The following is a 19,469-nucleotide window of genomic DNA, read 5'->3' as shown; positions in this document are numbered from 1 at the left end:
TTATTTCTATTATTATTACATTGTAATATATAATGAAATAATTCTACAACTCACCATAATGCAGAACCAGTGGGAGCCCTGAGCTTGTTTCCCTGTAACTAGATGGTCCCATCTGGGGGCGATGAGACCGCCTCAGCCCCACCTCAGATCATCAGGCATTAGATTCTCGTAAGGAGCGCGCAACCTAGATCCCTCACATGTGCAGTGCACACATAGGGGTCGCGCTCCTATGAGAATCTAATGCCACTGCTTATCTGACGGGAGGCAGAGCTCAGGCGGTAATGCAAGCGATGGGAAGTGGCTGTAAATACATATGGAGCTTCACTCACTCACCTGCTGCTCACCTCCTGCTGTGTGGCCCAGGGGGTAGGGACCCCTGAAATAGAAGTTTCATTATTATCCAGGGGTTCCCATTCCAGTTCTAAAGTCTTCTGTGCCCTCACTTATCTGAGACCTCTGTGTTGGGAAAGCCCCATTCAGCCCTAACCATAAACCTCCCTGGAATCCTCCATCGCGCACCCCCCCATCTCCTCTAAATACTTTTTACATTTCGTCTATACAAGTTAGCCCTGAAATATATGGTCTTGTTCTTAATTTCTTCCTATGTATAGTCTTGCCCCCTGGGGGCAAAGACCAACTTTCCCCATCTCTGTCATCCCCATCACACTCCCCAGGCACTTGAGTAGGTGTGATGGTGAGTCTTATATGCCAACAACCCGGCGAGGCCACAGTACCCATGCTGGCTCCAATTATGGCCAAACACTAGTCTACGTGTTGCTGTGAACGCATTTGATAGATGAGATTACCATTTAAAGTCAGCAGACTTTGAGTAAAGCAGATTACCCTCCATTGTGTGGGTGGGCCTCGTCTAATCAGGTGAAGGCCTGAAGAGAAAAGAAACTAAGGTCCCCCAAAGAAGAAAGAATTCTGCCTCCAGTCTTTGGTTGTAACATCAACTCTTCCCTGGGTCTCCAGCTGGCCTGGCCTGCAGATTTTGGACTTGCCAGTCTCCACAATCATGTGAACCAATTCTCTCTCTCTGTCTCTCTGTCTGTCTCTCTCTCTCTCTCACACACACACACACATATACACATTACTGGCTCTGTTTCTCTGAAGAGCCCTGACCAGTACAGTAGATAAGAAATATTTGTGGGTAAATGTACCACACTGGCTCAGTCCTGCAGAAGCAGCATTCCCTCCTACACTCCCCTCCACCCAACACACACAGTCTAGAGCAGAGGGTCTCCAAACTTTGGTAGGAATACCCTTTTACCTCTAAACAAAATCATAAAGAAACTAATATATAAAATTTAAAAACTTCTCTGACTGGAAATGGGACAAAAAGTTCTGTGCCCTCCTCTCACTCCTCAAGGCAGAAATCCCCCCGACCAGGAACCCCAGGGCTCAGAGGAACAGCATGAAAACCAAATTAGTGGTAGTGGTAGTTTTATTTTTTGGCCCTGCGGCGCGGCACGCAGAACCTTAGTTCCTTGAGCAGGGATCGAACCCATGCCTCCTGAACTGGAAACGTGGAGCCTCAACCACTGGACCACCAGGGAAGTCCCAGGACATCTTTAATGCTTAAAAAAAAAAAAAAAAAAAAGTAAAGACTACTTCTGACTATAAAATTGGTCTTTAAGTTCAATTTAGCTTTATTAAATACTACTTTCCCCTCTTTTCTTCTACCACAGACTGGTGAAAATGCCCCCTGACTCAGCCAGAGGAAGCCGCCAGACACTTGGGTCCCACATTCCCGGAGGGGGGGAATGGACAGGGTCAGTGTCCCTGTACCTTTTTGTTTAAGTGTTTTCTATTCTAACCCGTTTCAAAAGGATTTTAGGCAACTTGATAATGGAGGACACATTATAAGCAAACAAGACCAAAGGAAGAAGTGGGTGAGTGTGCCGACCAGGAGGGTCGCTGACTCACGGCTACAAAACCTGGGCTTTGTTCCTAAGTGCACTGCTGGCCAGAGAAAATAAAGTACACGCAATGCAAAGTGCTCCCTTTGGAAGAGACAAAACTGGTGCTCCAGGGACGGCAGAGGTTCTCTAGCACTAAATTCTAACGGGTATTTGAAATTGCTCAAGCTTTAGAGCAAATGAAGCTTCATATTTTGCCTGGCTTTCTCTTATCACTGCCCCCGATAAAAATCAGGAGCCTGATGCAGGAGGTGGTACAACCAGGTGGCCCAGAAGGCAAGTTCTGCTATCAGACAGAATTGATTCCATCACTTATGGTGTGACCCTGGACAAGGCAGTTAACCTCTCTAAGCTTCAGCTTCCTCTTTTGAAAGAAGGAGTGAGAAAATTAAATGTCTATTACTATTCTTACGGTTAATAACAAAAAAGGATTCATCAAGAAGCTAAGTAATATGGTTCTAGTACCTGGCCTTCCAGACCGTTCTAAGCTCCATGGAGCAGGGGTTGTGTGTGTCTGAGTCACAGTACATCTCCAGTGCCTAGTACAGTATCTGTCTCACAGTGGGGGACCAATAAATGTTTGTTGAATGAATGGATACGCAAACAAACACACATGCAGCTCAGAATACCGACAAAGGTGAAGCCGTACTATGTCCCTTATTCACCTCCCCTAAATATAAGCATGCTTTCCTGGAATTACCTGTTCCTCCCAACACCCTTTATATCTAGAGCTTTCCTTATTGATGAAAAGTTCACATTTGGCTGCATTTCTCAAGCCCAGAGTGTGAGTCTCTGAGCCACAAGAGGACCAAAGGCAGCCTGTCCCTGGGGACCTAGCTGGGGCCTGTCACTAAGAAGTGGCTCCTGCCAGGCCCATTCCCGGAGGAGAGACCCGCCTTGGGGAAGGTCTGCAGCAGCTGCCTGTGCCACCTCCTCCCGGTTTCTGGCCTGGGGTGGCAAGACCAGCCTATGGAGGACAGCCTTCCTCGGTCCCAGCAGCCCCTCGCAAGCAGGGGTGTGGCAGTGCAAAAAAACACACAGGACTGGAGTGAGACACTGGATCCCGGCCCTCACTGGCTCTGACAGGGCCAAGTGGCCTTGGCCATGGCATCTCACCTCTCTGGTCCCCAGTGCCCTCAACTGTAAAGCAAAGGGGAGGATCAAAACAGCGGCTAATTATCAGAATCACTTGGTAAATGTCTAAAAATACCTGTCTGGGCACCACCCCAACACATATTGATTTAAAACTTGTTTTTAAATTGAAGTATAGTTGATTTACAATGTCATGTTAGTTTCAGGTGTACAGCAAGGTGATTCAGTTCTCTCTCTCTCTCTCTCTCTCTCTCTATATATATATATACACACACACACACACACACATATATGTATATACATGTATATATATGTGTGTATCTATATCAATATATATATATATTCTTTTTCAGATCCTTTTCCCTTACAGGGAAAATAATTTTATTTTCCTTATTACAAAATATTGGGTATAGTTCCCTGTGTTTTACAGGAGGTCCCTGTTGGTTATCTATTTTATACATGGTAGTGTGCATATGTTACTCCCAAACTCCTAATTTACCCCACCTTTCCCCTTTGGTAACCATAACTTTTCTATGTCTGTGTGTCTATTACTGTCTTGTGAATAAGTTCACCGGTATCTTTTGTTAAAAATTTTTAGATTTCACATATAAGTGATATCATATGATTATTTGTCTTTCTCTGTCTGGCTTAGTTTTTTTTTTTAATTCCCCATTTGATCCTGATCCTCACTCACACTTTCGGAGAACTGCTAAATAAAGGCCCCTTCTAGGGCTTCCCTGGTGGCGCAGTGGTTGAGAGTCCGCCTGCCGATGTAGGGGACACGGGTTCGTGCCCCGGTCCAGGAAGATCCCACATGCCGCGGAGCGGCTGGGCCCGTGAGCCATGGCCGCTGAGCCTGTGCGTCTGGAGCCCGTGCTTCGCAACGGGAGAGGCCACTACAGTGAGAGGCCCACGTACCGCAAAAAAATAAAAAATAAAGGCCCCTTCTAGGCCCCAATGCTTTCTAATGACGTTCTTCACCCGGCCTCAGCAGTAATCGACTCAGCTTTGCTCGCTTGAGGAGTGGTGAGGGCTGTCTGGGAGGGCGGTGTATGTGGAGAGGCGAAGGCGGGGAGTAGTGGGCGCACGGTGCTAGGGCTTTAGAGCCGGCCAAGCCGACATCGCTGGTCTGTACCATCCCCGCTCTGGGACCTCAAGCGGGTTCCTTAATCTTGGGGTATGGAAAAATCCCCCAGAGAGCTGCTGGCAGACCGAGTGAGGTAACCTCAGGAAATGCCTGGCTTGGAGTGCAGTCAACGATCATCGTCCCGCCTCCTACCTGCCCCCTAAATATATGGGAAGGCACGGCGGGCAGGGGGCGGAGGGCACGGGTGGTCTCTGCCTTAACAAAGCTGCTCATGTCAGCCGGCTCATGGAGACTTACAAGGGAAATTTGGGGTTGAGTTCTCACCTCCTCCCTCTTTATAGGAGGGGTGAGGCTGTTGGAATAAATACATTTTGAACCAAAACATATCATCCTATGGAAAAGGACAGCTGGACTTCAGTGGACTTCTCTGTCCTGGGGGAGGTGGGCTACTCAGTGGCAGGCCATATTCAGTGACCCCCGCCCGGAATAGAAGCAAGTGGTCCATGAGCGCTGAGGACCCAGGAAGCCCCCTCTCAGCCCACATCAACCACCACGGCCAGGCTTGGGGCCAGCGCTTCCCTGGTCCTGCAGCACCTTCATTTCTCCAATCTGCCTGCAGGGGGCACCCACTCGGGGTCGGGAGCCAGGAGACCAAGAGGAAATAAACAAGGAAAGTGTGAAGTAAGAGGAAAATGAAACGGACTGTCGGAAGGCGCTCAGAAAAGGGGGCAGGACTGACCCATCTGTACCGTTACGTAAGGTCATGAAAGCATCCTCAGAAGGGAGCCTGAGAGAAGCTGAAGGCGGGCAGGTGAGACTAAGGCTGCAAGGACCAGGGCTGGAGAGGAGATAATCAACAGAGTCTCTTTTTTTTTCTTTTTCTGTGACACTGCCCATAAAATGTACAACCGAGGGCTGGGCATTTTCTATCTACCTGTGGACTAGAGAAGGAGAAAAAGTTAGGGGTGAGTGGGAGCCACCCAAGTGTCCATCGACAGATGAATGGATAAGCAGAATGTGGTCCACCCGCACAATGGAATAGTATTCACCTTAAAAGAGAAGGAAATTCTGACTTGTGCTATGACATGGGTGAACCCTGAGGACATGATGCTAAGTGAAATAAGCCAATCACAGAAAGACAAATAGTGTATGATTCCACTTATAAGAGGTCCTAGAGACCTCTAATTCATAGAGATAGAAAGCAGAATGATGGTTGCCAGGAGCTGAGGGGAGCGGAGAAGGGGAGTTATTGTTTAAAGGGTAGGATTTGGGGTTTGCGAGATGTAGAGTTCTGGGACTTCCCTGGCGGTCCAGTGGTTAAGACTCTGTGCTTCCGCTGCAGGGGGCACAATCCCTGGGCCTGGTCAGGGAACTAAAATCCTGCAAGCCACGCGGCCACAAAAATTTTTTTTAATTAAAAAAAAAAAAGATGTAGAGTTTTGTGGATGGATGGTGGTGATGGTAGCACAACAATATAAACATACTTAACGCCACTTAACAGGACATTTAAAAATGGTTAAGATGGTACATTTGATGTTATGTGTATTTTACCACAATTAAAAAAAAAAGGGGTGAGGGTGGAGAGAAGGAAAAAGAAAATGAATGAATGAAGATGCCCAGAGAAAGAGCAGAAATTAAAATAAAATAAAATAAAAAAACAAGAAAACGGAGACAGAATTTCACCCACTGCCATTCATGTCCTGAGTTTCAGTTCCTACCTAGCTGTCCAGCTCTCCTGTTTATAATAAATTCCCATTCTTTGCATTTTAATTGTCCCCTCTTGGAAATTCATAAGGTACATTAGCACAATAAAGACTCTGGGAAGTCCTTCAGGAAAGCAGACTGTTGAGCTTTGTTTCAAGGCACTTCTTCAAGGTTTGTCTTTGGCAATGGAAGCCTCGTCTCACTGAATCATCAGTTACACCTTGCAGAACTCACTTGAGAAAACACAGCTGCAGCCAAAGGCACGGACCCTGGAAGCAGGAAGTGCAGAGATCAGGAGTCAGAGGGACCCCCTGGAGCAGCCCCTGCAGAGCATGGGCAGCAGGGAACAGCCTGGAAGACTAGGCCTGGTGGGGGGCCGTGCGGGGGACAAATGAGCAGCACAAGCCCTGTGTGGCACGTGATGGAGCCTTTTACTCCACATCAACTCGCATAACTGCCATTGCTCTCAAAGGGACGGGATGGAGGATAGTGCATGGGCCCCGAGATCAGGAGACCTGGGTCTCTGGCCTGGTCCTGCCACTCACTGCAGCACCTAAGCACCCCCCCCCACCCTACCCCCCCCGCCCCACCCAGCTCTAGAACAGTAATTCTACAGGAGGGATACAAATTTTAAACCAACTCCATCAACTGCCAGCAAGACCAGAATGGAGAGGTCAAGTCCCTTCCTCAAATTCTCCCCTAAGAAGAGAAAACAGGACAAGCCTACCTTGTAGGCCTGTACTCTCTCTTTCTTTTCTTTCTTTTTTTTTTTTTACCACGCCTGCAGTGGAAGCACAGAGTCTCAACCACTAGACCACCAGGGAAGTCCTGGCCTGTTCTCGAATTGAGAGGGCAGGGAGGGAGTGGAAAATGTGTGTTCTGCCCCAGGTAAGCTCGAAGGATCGTATAACAGGAGCTGCAAGGGCTGGGCAGAGAGCACATCTAGCTTATGAGCAGCTGCCTTTTCTGCTGGGAAACTGGAGCCCAGAATGGAAAAGGGACTTGCCCAAGGGCCCATGGATAAGGAGTCATGGATCTGGGCCCACCAGAAAGAAGAGGGCAAGCTGAGTCTGGCAGGGAGTTCTCGGACCTCCCCGGGGATCCTGCAGAGGCCAAGCCAGCCTGGCTCCAGCCGCTGCAGTGTCACTTGGCCACTGTCCTCCCACCTGACCTGGACACGGCTGGGGATTCCCAATCTTTCCGAATTTCTCAAAAATAAAACCCAAGTAATAAGATAAAAAAAAAAAAACTTCCCATGACAAGTGGCACTTTCAAGACCAGAAAAAGATAACGTGAAATCTACTCATCCATCCATTCAAATGCATTTGCCAAGCTCCTCCCCTGAGGCAGGTGTGATGGGGAGGGAGACAGGGAGGGGCGTGCACAGGGCTCCCAGTTCACGGTGTGAATGAACAAACATCACAGCACATGGGCAGCCGCGGCTCCCACAGAGGGAACAAAGCTGTGCTCCAGAAGGTCGCCCAGGAATCTCTGCTCCAGACTTCCTCCCAGAGAAAGGAAATAAGGCTCAAGCACCGAGAAAGTGCTAGGAAAATGCCAAACCATGTTAGCATCTGCCACCCAGTGGCTGCTTCAGAATTAGATGTTAAGTTGGTGAGTTTAATTCCCTCCCATCTGCCAACCGTTTCCAAGTAGCACTGACATCACTAAGTCGAACCACAGTAAAATGCCTAGGCTGGACTGCAGGGCCTGCCCCCAGCCCCCTCCCTATTTTCCAAACCCCATAGCCACGCACCCATGGGTGCAAGGCCTCCCGGGCAGTGCATTTCCACCTGCAGCGCATCCACGACGCTGTGTGCAGCTGCACTGGGGTCTGTCTTCTGCTGATGCTACAGCTCCCGTGCACAGCCGCCCAGAGGAGAGACAGCCGCCCAGAGGAGAGACAGCCGCCCAGAGGAGAGACGGCCGCCCAAGAGCCGGTTCACACGCAAGCCAGGAAGGAGAGGCTTTTTTTGGCACAGTGCTTTGTGGGGAAAGGACTGCCTTCCGGAGCAAAGCCACAGACCTCATCGCACCTTCCAGAATCCTTAGGAGGGACATAGAACAGACGAAGAAACCCAAACCACATCAAGGGAGCCAACGCACAGTAAACCTTTCAGCGCTCTGAGTTCAAAATGGCCAGCATCCTGGCTCAGACAGGACTCGCATCCTCATCATGCTCACGACGGGGGATGGACTCCTGGTGGTACTCCCAACGATCACGCCCTGGCCCTTTGAAAGCACGTGCAGAAATCATAAAAAATGAGGCACGAGGACAGCATCTAGCATCACCCCCGCACCACATTAACCAGGAACGGAGCAAGGCAGAAAATCCTCTAGGGGAACCATGCCGTTCGCAACACTCTGAGGCACATCAAAGCGTATTCCCAGGTTCAAAACTCCAAATCGTGTCTTTTTACATCTCCCAAGTTGGCAAAAGTATATCCATAAGGAGAATATACTGTGTCTCTGATTTTTCATCAAAAGGAAAATTTAGGAGCCAGCAAGAGAAAATGAGTCTTCACAAGCAGTCCTTGCCTCTCCCCACCAGCAAAAAAAGGGGGGTCTGTTGGGAGAATGGCTGTACATCGGAGTAGGAAGACGGGTGGTGCACGGGAGGACCGGGCCTTTGCATTCTGAAAGCCCCTGCTGAGAACCCCTATATGAAAGCAGCCAAAGGGCCAGCTCTTAGAGAACCAGGCAGAAAAGGTGAACAGAAAAGAGATGAGAGGGGGACTTCCCTGGTGGCGCAGTGCTTGAGAGTCCGCCTGCCGATGTAGGGGACACGGGTGCCGGGCCCGTGAGCCATGGCCGCTGAGCCTGCGCGTCCGCAGCCTGTGCTCCGCAACGGGAGAGGCTGCCACAGAGAGAGGCTCGCGTACCGCAAAAAAAAAAAAAAAAAAAAGAGAGATGAGATGAGATGGGTGGGAACAGACCTCCAGCTAAATCAGGCCTGTGCCAATGTCCCTGCTTCGCCTACAGAAAGCCCCAGACCTCCCAGGGTTTTCAGGTGGCCCCGATGTTGGGGGAGGGTGGGAGGAAGTGGGTTCACACATGGGAGAGAAAACCGTCAAGCCTGCTCTGCCTTTTCACTTATTTCCCATGGGGTCCACTGTTCACAAAAGTCACATTTGCTCTTCTCATCAGACCAGCCACCGTCAGACGTTCCTGATTACCTCCTGCCTCTGTGGTGCTGGGCCTGGACTGCAAAGGATCCCTGCCAACTGTCATTCATGCTCTCTGGACGCAATCCTGAAACCTTCAGGCCCATTAAGGGTGTGCTTAGGGCGCATTGCTATTTCTAGGGACAAAAGGACTAAGTGATGACATCACTTATATGTGGAATCTAAGAAATAGTACAAATGAATTTATTTGCAAAACAGAAACAGACTCACAGACATAGAAAACAAACTTACGGTTACCAAAGGGGAAAGGGGAAAAGAGGGATAAATAAGCAGGTATGGGATTAACAGATACACACCACTATATATCAAATAGATAAACAACAAGGACCTACTGTAGAGCACAGGGAACTGTATTCAGTATCTTGTAATAACCTATATAATGGAAAAGAATCTGAAGATATATATATAAATATATATATATTGCTGTACACCTGAAACTAACACAATATTGTAAATCAACTATACTTCAATTTTTTTCTTTTTTTTTTTTTTTTAAAAAAGGACTAAGTGAAGACCTTACACAATGTATTCAGGAGAAAACACATATTCCACCAAGACAACCCAAACCAAGTTCCTCGGCCTCCCAGGGAAGAAGCCACAGCACCAAACACCACTTCTCCTGGGAACAGGCCACAGACCCCAGAGCATATCCAACCCCAAAAGGGTGGCATTTGAGCTGCACCTGGAAAGGGGGATGGTATTTCAACTGGCAAGAAATGGAGCTGTCATTACAGTCCCTTCACACTATCTGCCTTTTTGACTAGGTGCACGTGTGACTTTGATTGAAAAAAAAAGCAAACAGAGCAGAGAAAGGAAGAGAACGTTCGGGCTGAGGGGGATGTGCATGTGCGGGTGGGCCTGGGAAATGGAGGAGGGTCTGGCTGGAGGGCGCGTGTGCAGGAGATGCAGCGGTAAGGTGTGGATGCAGAGGGAGGGCGGCTGAACTCCAGGAGGCTCTGTCTGAATAGGTTGCTAAGGTGTTTAGAATTTACTTTACAGTCAAGTGTTCTCCATGGTTACGCCCCGCACTTGACAAAGCAGCTACAAAGAGCAGCACGGTAAGCAAGAAGGCTGGGATCTCCTGCCTCTGGGAGGAGGGACCAGGCCTGTGCAACAGAAGCCCTCCCCACGGGGTCCCATTACGGGGCCGGCGGCTGGCTCCCAAGCTGCAAGGTCACTGTAACAGCACAGCCACGGAGTCTGCCTTCCCACCCACAGGCAGCAGCTCACAGCCTCCTCGCCTGTGGCTCCAAGGATGCCATTCCCACATTCCTTTATCATAGGAGCCAAACCTGCTCATTCCTCCCCTTCTCTAGAAAATTCTATAGCTGGAGGTAGGGATGAAAGAATCCGTACCTGGCTCAGGCCCCAGGTACCTAGGACACACTCAGAGTACCTAGTTGGTGGCCCGCCCAAAGGATTAAATGATCTCTGCTCTACAGGTGGGCAAATTCCCAAGATTCCAGGTAACAGGGCTGGAATTTCATGGGTGGGATGGGAGACCTCACTGGGAGACAGAGAGGGCGGGGAGAGCACTGGGTGGAGGGGAAGCCTGGACCACTGGTCACTCTGACCCACCTTGCTTGGCTCCAGGAAGACGAGCCAGGGCTGGACTCCTATGTTCAAGCCCCACATCTGGCACGCAGGACTATGTGGCCTTAGGCAAACTGCCTTACTTCTCTGAGCCCCAATGCCAATACTCACAAAATAAATATAATAAATAAATAAATATAATAAAATATTTATTATAATAATGTATTATATATAATAAATAAAATAATTATAATAAAGTTAGATAGCAGCTAACTATCCCCATTTTACAAACAAGGAAACTGAGGCACAGAGGGATAAGCGACTTGCCCCAAGGTCACAGAGTACAGACAGGACCGGAAGCCACACAGTCTGACTCCAGGACTGCGCCCTTAGCCTGCACCAGGCTACAGGACCTCTCATGGAAAGGTAGACTGGAAGGGTGACCTATGACCTCCAGCTTCTCCCTGGTCTCTGATGTGCCCTGCTTCTATGACTGTACTAAGTCACCCGTACACCACCTCACGTGCCGGACCTTTTAAAGAGGGAGAAGCCCTGATGCGTCAAAGTCACCTAAAGCCTTGCTGCTTAAGTCCATGCAGGTCCTGGGGAGGGGGGCGGGGGTGTCTATGTCCAGGTGGTACTTAGAGGCAGTCATAGAGACCAGTCCCCTGGAGGTCACACAGCATCACTGTTTCCCAACTCTGGCTGTCAGCCTGGACACTGGGCTCAAACAGAGCTGGGTAATTGAACCCGGTTCAATACCAACCCATCTCTGTCCTGGAAAAGAGCTTGAACCACTTGCCCACCCAGGCTGTGGGCAGGAAGAGCATCCTGACCAACGAACACCCCCGGCACTCCATCAGTATGCAAAGGCTGAGACTGAATACTCCAATGGTCAGGCTGCTTTCAAGGAAGAATTTCACTCACCTGGCCTCCCCGGGGCCTCCCCTGACTCAGCAGCTTTGTCTATGTCACTGGCTTAAAAACACCCCACCTACAAGTAAGGAAAAGGCGTCAGAGGCAAAACTGGAGAAACACCTCACTTTCCAAAGTGTTCTGTTTTCCTGGCATCTGGGGAAACTCGCTGAAGCATCACAGAACTGCACTGGAGAACAAGCTTAATACAAGGGTCCACATGGAAGCGCCCAGGGAACACACGAGGTCCCCCACCCCAGAGCACCAGTGCATCTCCTGCATGCAGGAGAAGCAGAGTCCAGACAGTCCTGCTACCTACCTCAGCCCCCCAAGCTCCAGAAACATCGGTTTTGTTTTGCGTGGGGTGGAGTGGCTCCTCCCTCTGGGCTTCTGTTTGATTTCAGAGTTTTCCACCCATCCAGCCCTCCCCCAACTCTGCTTGGCTGATGAGGAAACGGTTGTAGGACTTGCCCAAGTTCCCAGAGTTAGTCACCGCTGCACTGAGACTGGACAGCACTCCGACTCCCGGACCCCGCCCACTTGACCATCCTTCAGCGGTACTTTGCTAAAAATCCGAATCATGGAATCTCAAAGAAACCTCGTTCAATCACCCACCCACCCAAGGCTCAGACAGTTCCTGGGGTTTGAAGTTCATCCGTTCACTCAGCCGTCACATACTGAGCTCCTACAACATGCCAGACGCCGTTATTAGGACGTGGGGACACAAAGACGGCCCCGTCCTCAACCACGTCACTGTTTTTGAGCTGTACACATTAAGTGACTGAAGTTCTCTGTCCTTCAGTTCCCTCATCAGTGAAAACCCCTACCTCACATGCTTCCCGCGATGAATAAGTGAGAAAACACGAGCACATCGACCACCTGGCACCGTAGAGGAGGTGCCCGGTATATGTTAGCATCACTGCCATGTTTTGTGGAAGGGCTCCAGCAAGTATGATCCCTGAACTACCACCTGTGTTAATACAAATGGCTTTGAAATATCATTAAGAACTACCACCAAAACTAGCTTAATCCTGCCTAGAAGGTGAGGGTGTTTTTCCCTGCTTGCTCATAAATGGCTGTTGGGCACAAAGGATCTCATTACAGGTTTGAACGGAATCATTAGACTACGGAATAGGACAGGCCATAAACCACACAACAGAGCTCAGGGTCCTGGAAGGAAGCTACCAGCCACAGGGCACTGGGGACTCCAGGCCACGATTCCTACAATCTCATAATAAAGGGACAGGAATGGAACCCCTACTCCAATCCCCTCTGACCAGAAAGAGGCCGGACAAACCGGAGGCAGCCCTCCAGTTTCCAGTGGAGTCCAGACCCACCACAGTCAGCTGAACAGGCTCTGGGGCCTCACCTGACGTAAATCCCAGCTCTGCTGCTTCCTCTCTCGCACCTTTGCTCCTTTGCACCCTCCGCGAATTACTTAATCTCTCCCAGCCTTACCTGGAAATGGGGCTCATCATAGCAGCCACCTCCTAGCCTCTGTGACGATTACAGGAAATAATGAATGAAAAGCCCTTTGCCTTGGGTCTGGCATCCAGCTGCTGGTGCTTCTATTAATCCTTTTTATGGGGGTGAGGGGGAGATAAATAGCAAATTCCTAGGAAGATGTCATGTCATTTTTATTCTAATTCCTTCATAAGACGCCTTGAGGAGGATGCCCCCAGGATCCACCCTGGTTGGAAGCAAGGCCCTTGCAATCACTGCATATTTGGACTAGACGACCTGAGTGATTGTCAGGACTGCCCAGCAGCCCTTTAGTTCGCTGACCCTCTTAACAGAAGAGAAACCGAGGCCTAGGAAGGTGAGGGCTCTGCACAAAACAGCCCCTAAGGGTCTCCATCCCTCCCACCCACCCCACTTGCACAGTCACGTTTCTCTGTTTCCCATTTCTAAATGAATGGAGCCAGCTGCTTACATTAATCCTGATTATGTAACAATCAGGGGAGCTAGAGAGGTGGGGGGGAAATCTAGTGCCAATTTACACTGGTGCAAAGGGTCCAGAGGAAAGCGCTGCAGAAAGTTCACTAAGTGCTCAGGGCAGTTCTGGAGACCTTTACCTGGTGCTTAAGTCCAGGGCTAGCGCCAGGCAGAGCCCTTAAGTGCCAAGGTTCCCTGAAACGGCTGATTGGCACCCATTCCCGTGCAGTCACCACAGTGGTAGTGAAGGCCCTGCCCAGCTCTCAGGGACCCACCACCCTCGGAACTGCAGGGAAACAGCCAGGTGGGGCCAAACTGAGCTACAGGCCCGGGCACAGGGCGCCCTGCATGGGGTCTGCTCCCTCTGCCGCCTGTGGGTGTGGGCCGGCTCTCAGGTCCCTCGGATTCTGGGGATAAATCTAAGTGTGTCTCACTTTCCCAAACGGGGCATCTGGGGGATCCCCCCAAGATGTGCACCTAAATGTGAGCATGACAGAACAGAGACAGCCCTGTTCCAAGCGTCAGAAGACCTCAACTCCCATCCAGCTTGGCTACCAAATCCCTGAGGAACTCCTAGCAATCGGTTCGCCGAGCTGGGCATCAACATGAATTTCCACCAGCAGGTAAACCGAGAGGTGGAAGATTTCCTGCGTTTTGTTCACCCATCTACTCCAATTGCAAATATTTGTCCAATGAATAAATGGAGTTAATAGATCATCTCTAAGGAGGTCCTTTTTGGCCTCTAACATTCTAAATCTATAAAACCAGTAAAGAGTCTTTTAAAAAACAAAACGTGTGGGAGGGGAATGTCTTATTTGGGGGGGAGGTAAATCTACATTGCTAAACCTTAGGACTACCCGCAGCTTAAAAACACCTGTATTAAAAAAAAAAAAAAAGAATTCCAGCAGAGATTAGAACCCTTGTGTGTTGCTGGTGTGCACGTAAAATGGTGCAGCCCCTATGGAAAACAGTATGGAAGTTCCAAAAAAAATTAAAAATAGAATTATTACACAATCCAGCAATCCCACTGCTGGGTATACATCCAAAAGAACTGAAAGCAGAGTCCCAAAGAGATATTTGTACACCCATGTTCACAGCAGCATTCGTCACAATAGCCAAGGGGTGGAAGCAACCCAAGTGTCCATCCATGGATGAATGAATAAACAAAAGGTGCTATTATCCATGCAACGGAATATAATTCAGCCTCAACAAGGAAGGAAATTCTGACACATGCTACAACACGGACGAACCTTGAAGACACTAAGCTAAGTGAAATAAGCCGATCACAAAAGGACAAATAGTGTATGATTCCACTTACAGTCGGTATCTGAAATAGTCAAATGCAAAGTGACCGAAAGTAGAATGGTGGTTGCTAGGGGACTGGGGACAATGGGGAGATGCTGTTTAATGGGGATAGAGTTTCAGCTTGCAAAGAGGAGAGAGTTCTGGAGATGGATGGTGGTGACGGTTGTATCATACAATAATGCCGATATACCACACTACTGAACTGTACACTGAAAAAAGGGTAAGATGGCAAGTTTTATGTTATGTGTATTTTAACCACAATTCTTAAACAATCCTCAATCTAATCAACAGCTCACTCCATATGCATTTCTGAGATCACAGTCTGAAATCCTGTCACAATCCAATGGTTCCCTGAGGTTTCTTTGCATAGCTGGGAGAGCAATTTTTTTTTTCTTGTCTGTTTTTGGCGAAGGCGACCAGAGGCTCAAAGGCACAGCATAATCACCTGGACACAGCAACATCCCTGGCTCCAGGGCCTGCCTTGGCAGGAAGTACCTGGAAGTTCAGCCCAGGGGCTCTTGGACGGAAGGCAAAGCTTTGACGTAAGGCAGAAAGGCTTAAGATGCAGAGCTGCGATGCTCACCCTTTTCCACATGCTGGCCCCCGGCCCCAATGATGCAGTGTGTCCCTGTGTAATACACCCTTGGCCTGTGTCAGCCCAGAAGATATCATACCAGGAAGCAGTACCCCACCTGCTCAGGCGTGGAGGTAGCTGTCAAAAACCAGCCAAACGTTTGTATGTGAGAGACTGGGTGACGATGCCGGTGTTTCCAAGGCCCTACCTTGTCATCAGAGCCAGGGAGCCGTGGGTGACGGCCCTCCTGGATCCACCCTGGACAAGCTCAGGGAGCCAGGCACCGCGCAAGTCCCATGCACGGTTCCCAAGTCAAGCGCGGTCCTGCCAGCTTCTGCAAAACTGGCTTCCACGCCCGCCAGAGAAGCCACACCTTCTAAAGCAAGCCCCACTATTAGCCTGTTATCCATAGGAAAAAAAGCCTTTTCAAAGCTGCCCTGTCACCAGCCTTCTCTTGCTCATTCCCCTACTTATAATTATATCAGGTGATGCGTCTGCATGCCTGTCTCCCATTAAAGTCTGACAGAAACACAAAGGAAGGAGCAGCCTCATCTGTTGTGATCTCAGCGCCCCAGCACTGTGCTTTGACACTCCATAACGATAGTCAAGGACTCAGAGGTGCGCTGCATTTCATCCAGAGACGTACACAAAACAGACACATTAAGCCCCAGATGTACTCTCCTCCCCAAACAGCTATCTGCTTACTGAGGATCTATGTCCCACAGTGGGATGCATCTCACGTTTTCTGGGGTCTAACACACAGGATAAGAGCCCAGGATATAAGCCCTAGGAGAGCCAGGCTCCAGAGTTCAGGGAACACTAGAGGGCTAAGCACGGGCCCTGGGTAAATTTCCCAGATGTTCCCGGAGCCAGATTTCCCACAAATGCTGCTGTCAAATCATCTCCAAAATGCTGGGTGATTTACGTGTAGGCGGGGCCAGGTCACAGCTGGAGGGGATGTTCTCCTGCTTTCTTCATATACCAGACAATAACAGAGAAAGATGACAAAATACCAGAAACACCAGGCTTGATGTTCTAAGGGTCTCAGGGGAAAGACACCAAAGGTAACATCCTGAAGACTCGCCTCTCAGCCTCCAAAATCCACCTGCATGTATAATACAACTTTTTGCATGTACAAATTATTTCCTAAGTTTTGGGGGAGCTATTTGTAAGTTTCCCTGGATGCCTAAGAGAATGGCAGGAACCTTCAATCCTGGGTGAGATTTCATGCCAATGAAGACCCTCATCCTGGAAACAGAGCTCAAGTGTATGATTTAAACCAAAGTCAACTGATGAGAAGGGTTTCCAGGGGGAGAGAAGGAGATGGGTGCCGGGCATGAAAGTGAGTGGCCAGACCGCAGGAGTCTCACGTTGGTAAAACAGGGTCATTCTACCAACAAATTCTCCCTACGACATAAACAGGGCATTGCTAGGGGTACTGGGGATGCTGGGGCAGGCAGCGAGTCCTTGCCTTCAAGGAGGTTACAGTCTAGTAGGCGAAGGGAAGAGCAAACCAAAACTCATACAAATAGGGACTTCCCTGGTGGTCCAGCGGTGAAAATTCCACACTTCCAATGCAGGGGGCCCGGGTTCGATCCCTGATCAGGGAACTAGATCCCGTATGCCGCAACTAAGAGCCCACATGTCGCAACTAAAGATCCTGCATGTTGCAACTAAAAATCAAAAAAAAGATCCCACACGCCTCAATGAAGATCCCACGAAGATCCCACGTGCTGCAACTAAAGACCCGGTGCAGCCAAATAAATAAATAAATATACAATTTTTTTTTTAAGTCCTACAAATAAAAAATTTCAAACTCTAAATGTCCTGAAGCAAGGGAGAAGGGGAAGATGCTGAGACAGTAAAGGCAGGGATCCTAGTTTAGACTTGGGGCGGGGTTCTGGAAGTGACTTTGAAGCAGGGACCGGAAGCCTGGGGGGAGCCACGCAGGTGAAGCATGGGAGAAGGGGGCCACCTGGGGGCACGGGTAGTGGCAGGTGGGATGTGAACAGAGGGCCCGAGAAAGGTGTTGTCATTGCAGCCAGCTGGGTACCAGGAGCACAGCACAGAGCCCATGTGGAGCCCTGAAAAGAGGACAGTCCTTTGACCCTCCATGGGATGTTTCAGTCTCTTTGGTCCTGACCTCAGCACAAGCCACGGGGAGTGATGGGGCTCCCATCACCGTGCGGGGAATGGCTGCAGCAAGCCTCTCAATGTGGCAATGCTGGGTGACCGTGGCCATGCCGGCTGACCCCTCGATGACTCAGCTTCCTGGTAGTGAGCTCATGAAAGGTCCTCAGCAGGAAGGACTCAGAGAGCTATAAACAGAGCCTTCCAGAAGCATCTGCTACACGGCTCTCCTTGATTCTAGGGTGGGGCTGTGGCCATTCAGCATTTCTGGAATTGTGTGAATGAATTGTTTGCAGTCTTTCAGTGCTGTAGTTGGAGGTTTCAAGTAATTTATGTAAATGATCATTTCTCGGCAGGTACTCTGGGAAACAGGGGCCCCAAATGGTAGTTGGGCATCTAGCTCTTTTCCTCCTTGGGCATTCTAGCCCTGGGAGAATTCCAGAGCTGGGGGCCGTGGGCAGGGGTGGTCTTCCTAGCTTCCTCCTTCAAGTAGAAGTGCTTGCAAGCCTATATGTTACATTCCAAGTCAAAAGACAGTGCCCAGAGTTATACAGCCCATGCAAATAAGGAGTGGAAATTTTAGAACTGGAAGCTTCCTAAGAAACCATATAGTTTTAGTTCCATCTTGCCATTCCACAGATGAAGAAACTGAGGCTCAGATTAAGTGAAGTGTTTTCCCAGGGTCACTCAGTTGGTGGGCTTTTGGTCATCAGGAGCTAATTGTAACTCACCCTAAAATGCAAATTAAATGTTCTGTGTGTGTATCCAGAGAAAGAATCCGTTTTGCCTTGTTTCTCCTTATGTCATCCCCTGCCCTCCACGTTCAAGTTCTGGGTTGACAAAGCTTCTTCCTGTCCCTTAAACTCAGAGAGGATCAGAAATCTGTTTCCAACTTAAAAGCAACTTCTAGTAAAAGCCCAGCTTTGTAGTTAACTTTCATTTTCTAGGGTCTGAAAGAGAATTTCAGAAACTGTCTTGTGATTAGATTATCAGAAAATTCAAAAGAACCTTGGAAGAGACATTCACGGGAAGGTTAAAATGAGAATTCTTACCCCAGGTCAGGGGAAGCATCACTGGCTGGCCCAATCTCAGGAGCCTGTGGAGGGAACAGTGCTAATTCCAAGGATAAACAGAACCACCTAAAACTGTACCCACACAGACCCCATTGTGACAAACTGCAGTGTTAGCTCCTTCTCTACCTCCTTCTGAAACTTGAAAGCCTTTTTTTTGGAGGCAAAGAAGGAACTAGGAGTCACTTCAACTTGTCCATGTATTCCTCATTGTTCTTCTATTGTTTTTACAATGAAAAGTCATTTCTAAAGCTGATTTAAGTCATCTTGCTTTATGTTTTTGTTTTGTTTTGTTTTTTTGCGGTACGCGGGCCTCTCACTGTTGCGGCCTCTCCCGTTGCGGAGCACAGGCTCCAGACGCGCAGGCTCAGCGGCCATGGCTCACGGGCCCAGCCGCTCCACGGCATGTGGGATCTTCCCGGACCGGGGCACGAACCCGTGTCCCCTGCATTGGCAGGCGGACTCTCAACCACTGCGCCACCAGGGAAGCCCTTGCTTTATGTGTTTTTAAAAATTGAACTATAGTTGATTTACAACTTTGTGTTAGTTTCAGGTGTACGGCAAAGTGATTCAGATAGATAGATACACACACACACAAATCTTTTTCAGATTCTTTTCCATTATAGGTTATTACAAGATATTGAATATAGTTCCCTATGCTATATAGTAGGTCCTTGTTGTTTATCTGTTTTATATACAGCAGTGTGCAGCTGTTAATCCCAGACTCCTAATTTATCCCTCCCCCACCCCCTTTCCCCTTTGGTAACTGTAAATCTGTTTTCTACGTCTATGAGTCTGTTTCTGTTTTGTAAATAAGTTCATTTGTGTCATTTTTTTAGATTCCACATGTAAGTGACATCATATGATATATGTCTTTCTCTGTCTGACTTAATGATGGTGATATTCTCAGTGCTCTAAGGACTAACTATAAATCTTTAGTCATTTTTGAAATAAATTTAACGCTTCACGGCATAAATACACGTTCATTAATTCAATGATTGTCTGAGAAGCCAAGAT

General features: G+C 48.9%; 1 protein-coding gene across 2 annotated transcripts in view; it reads right to left on the bottom strand.

Moving 5' to 3' along the window:
• Positions 1 to 19,469, bottom strand: part of SLC25A37 (solute carrier family 25 member 37) — a 43,127-nt gene that overhangs the window by 8,603 nt on the left and 15,055 nt on the right. The window contains exon 2 of one of the 2 annotated variants that reach the window (XM_082636639.1): positions 11,451 to 11,517. The exons of the other annotated variant lie outside the window; for it this stretch is intronic. The gene's annotated coding sequence lies outside the window, so the exon portion shown is untranslated. The remainder of the gene's footprint in view (positions 1 to 11,450; positions 11,518 to 19,469) is intronic. 2 annotated transcript variants of the gene reach the window in all.

This window comes from Mesoplodon mirus, assembly GCF_964341445.2.
Source record: "Mesoplodon mirus genome assembly, chromosome: 1".
NCBI lineage: Eukaryota > Metazoa > Chordata > Mammalia > Artiodactyla > Ziphiidae > Mesoplodon > Mesoplodon mirus.
The sequence above is the reverse complement of the archived record's forward strand: the minus strand, read 5'-3'. Positions and strand labels throughout refer to the sequence as shown.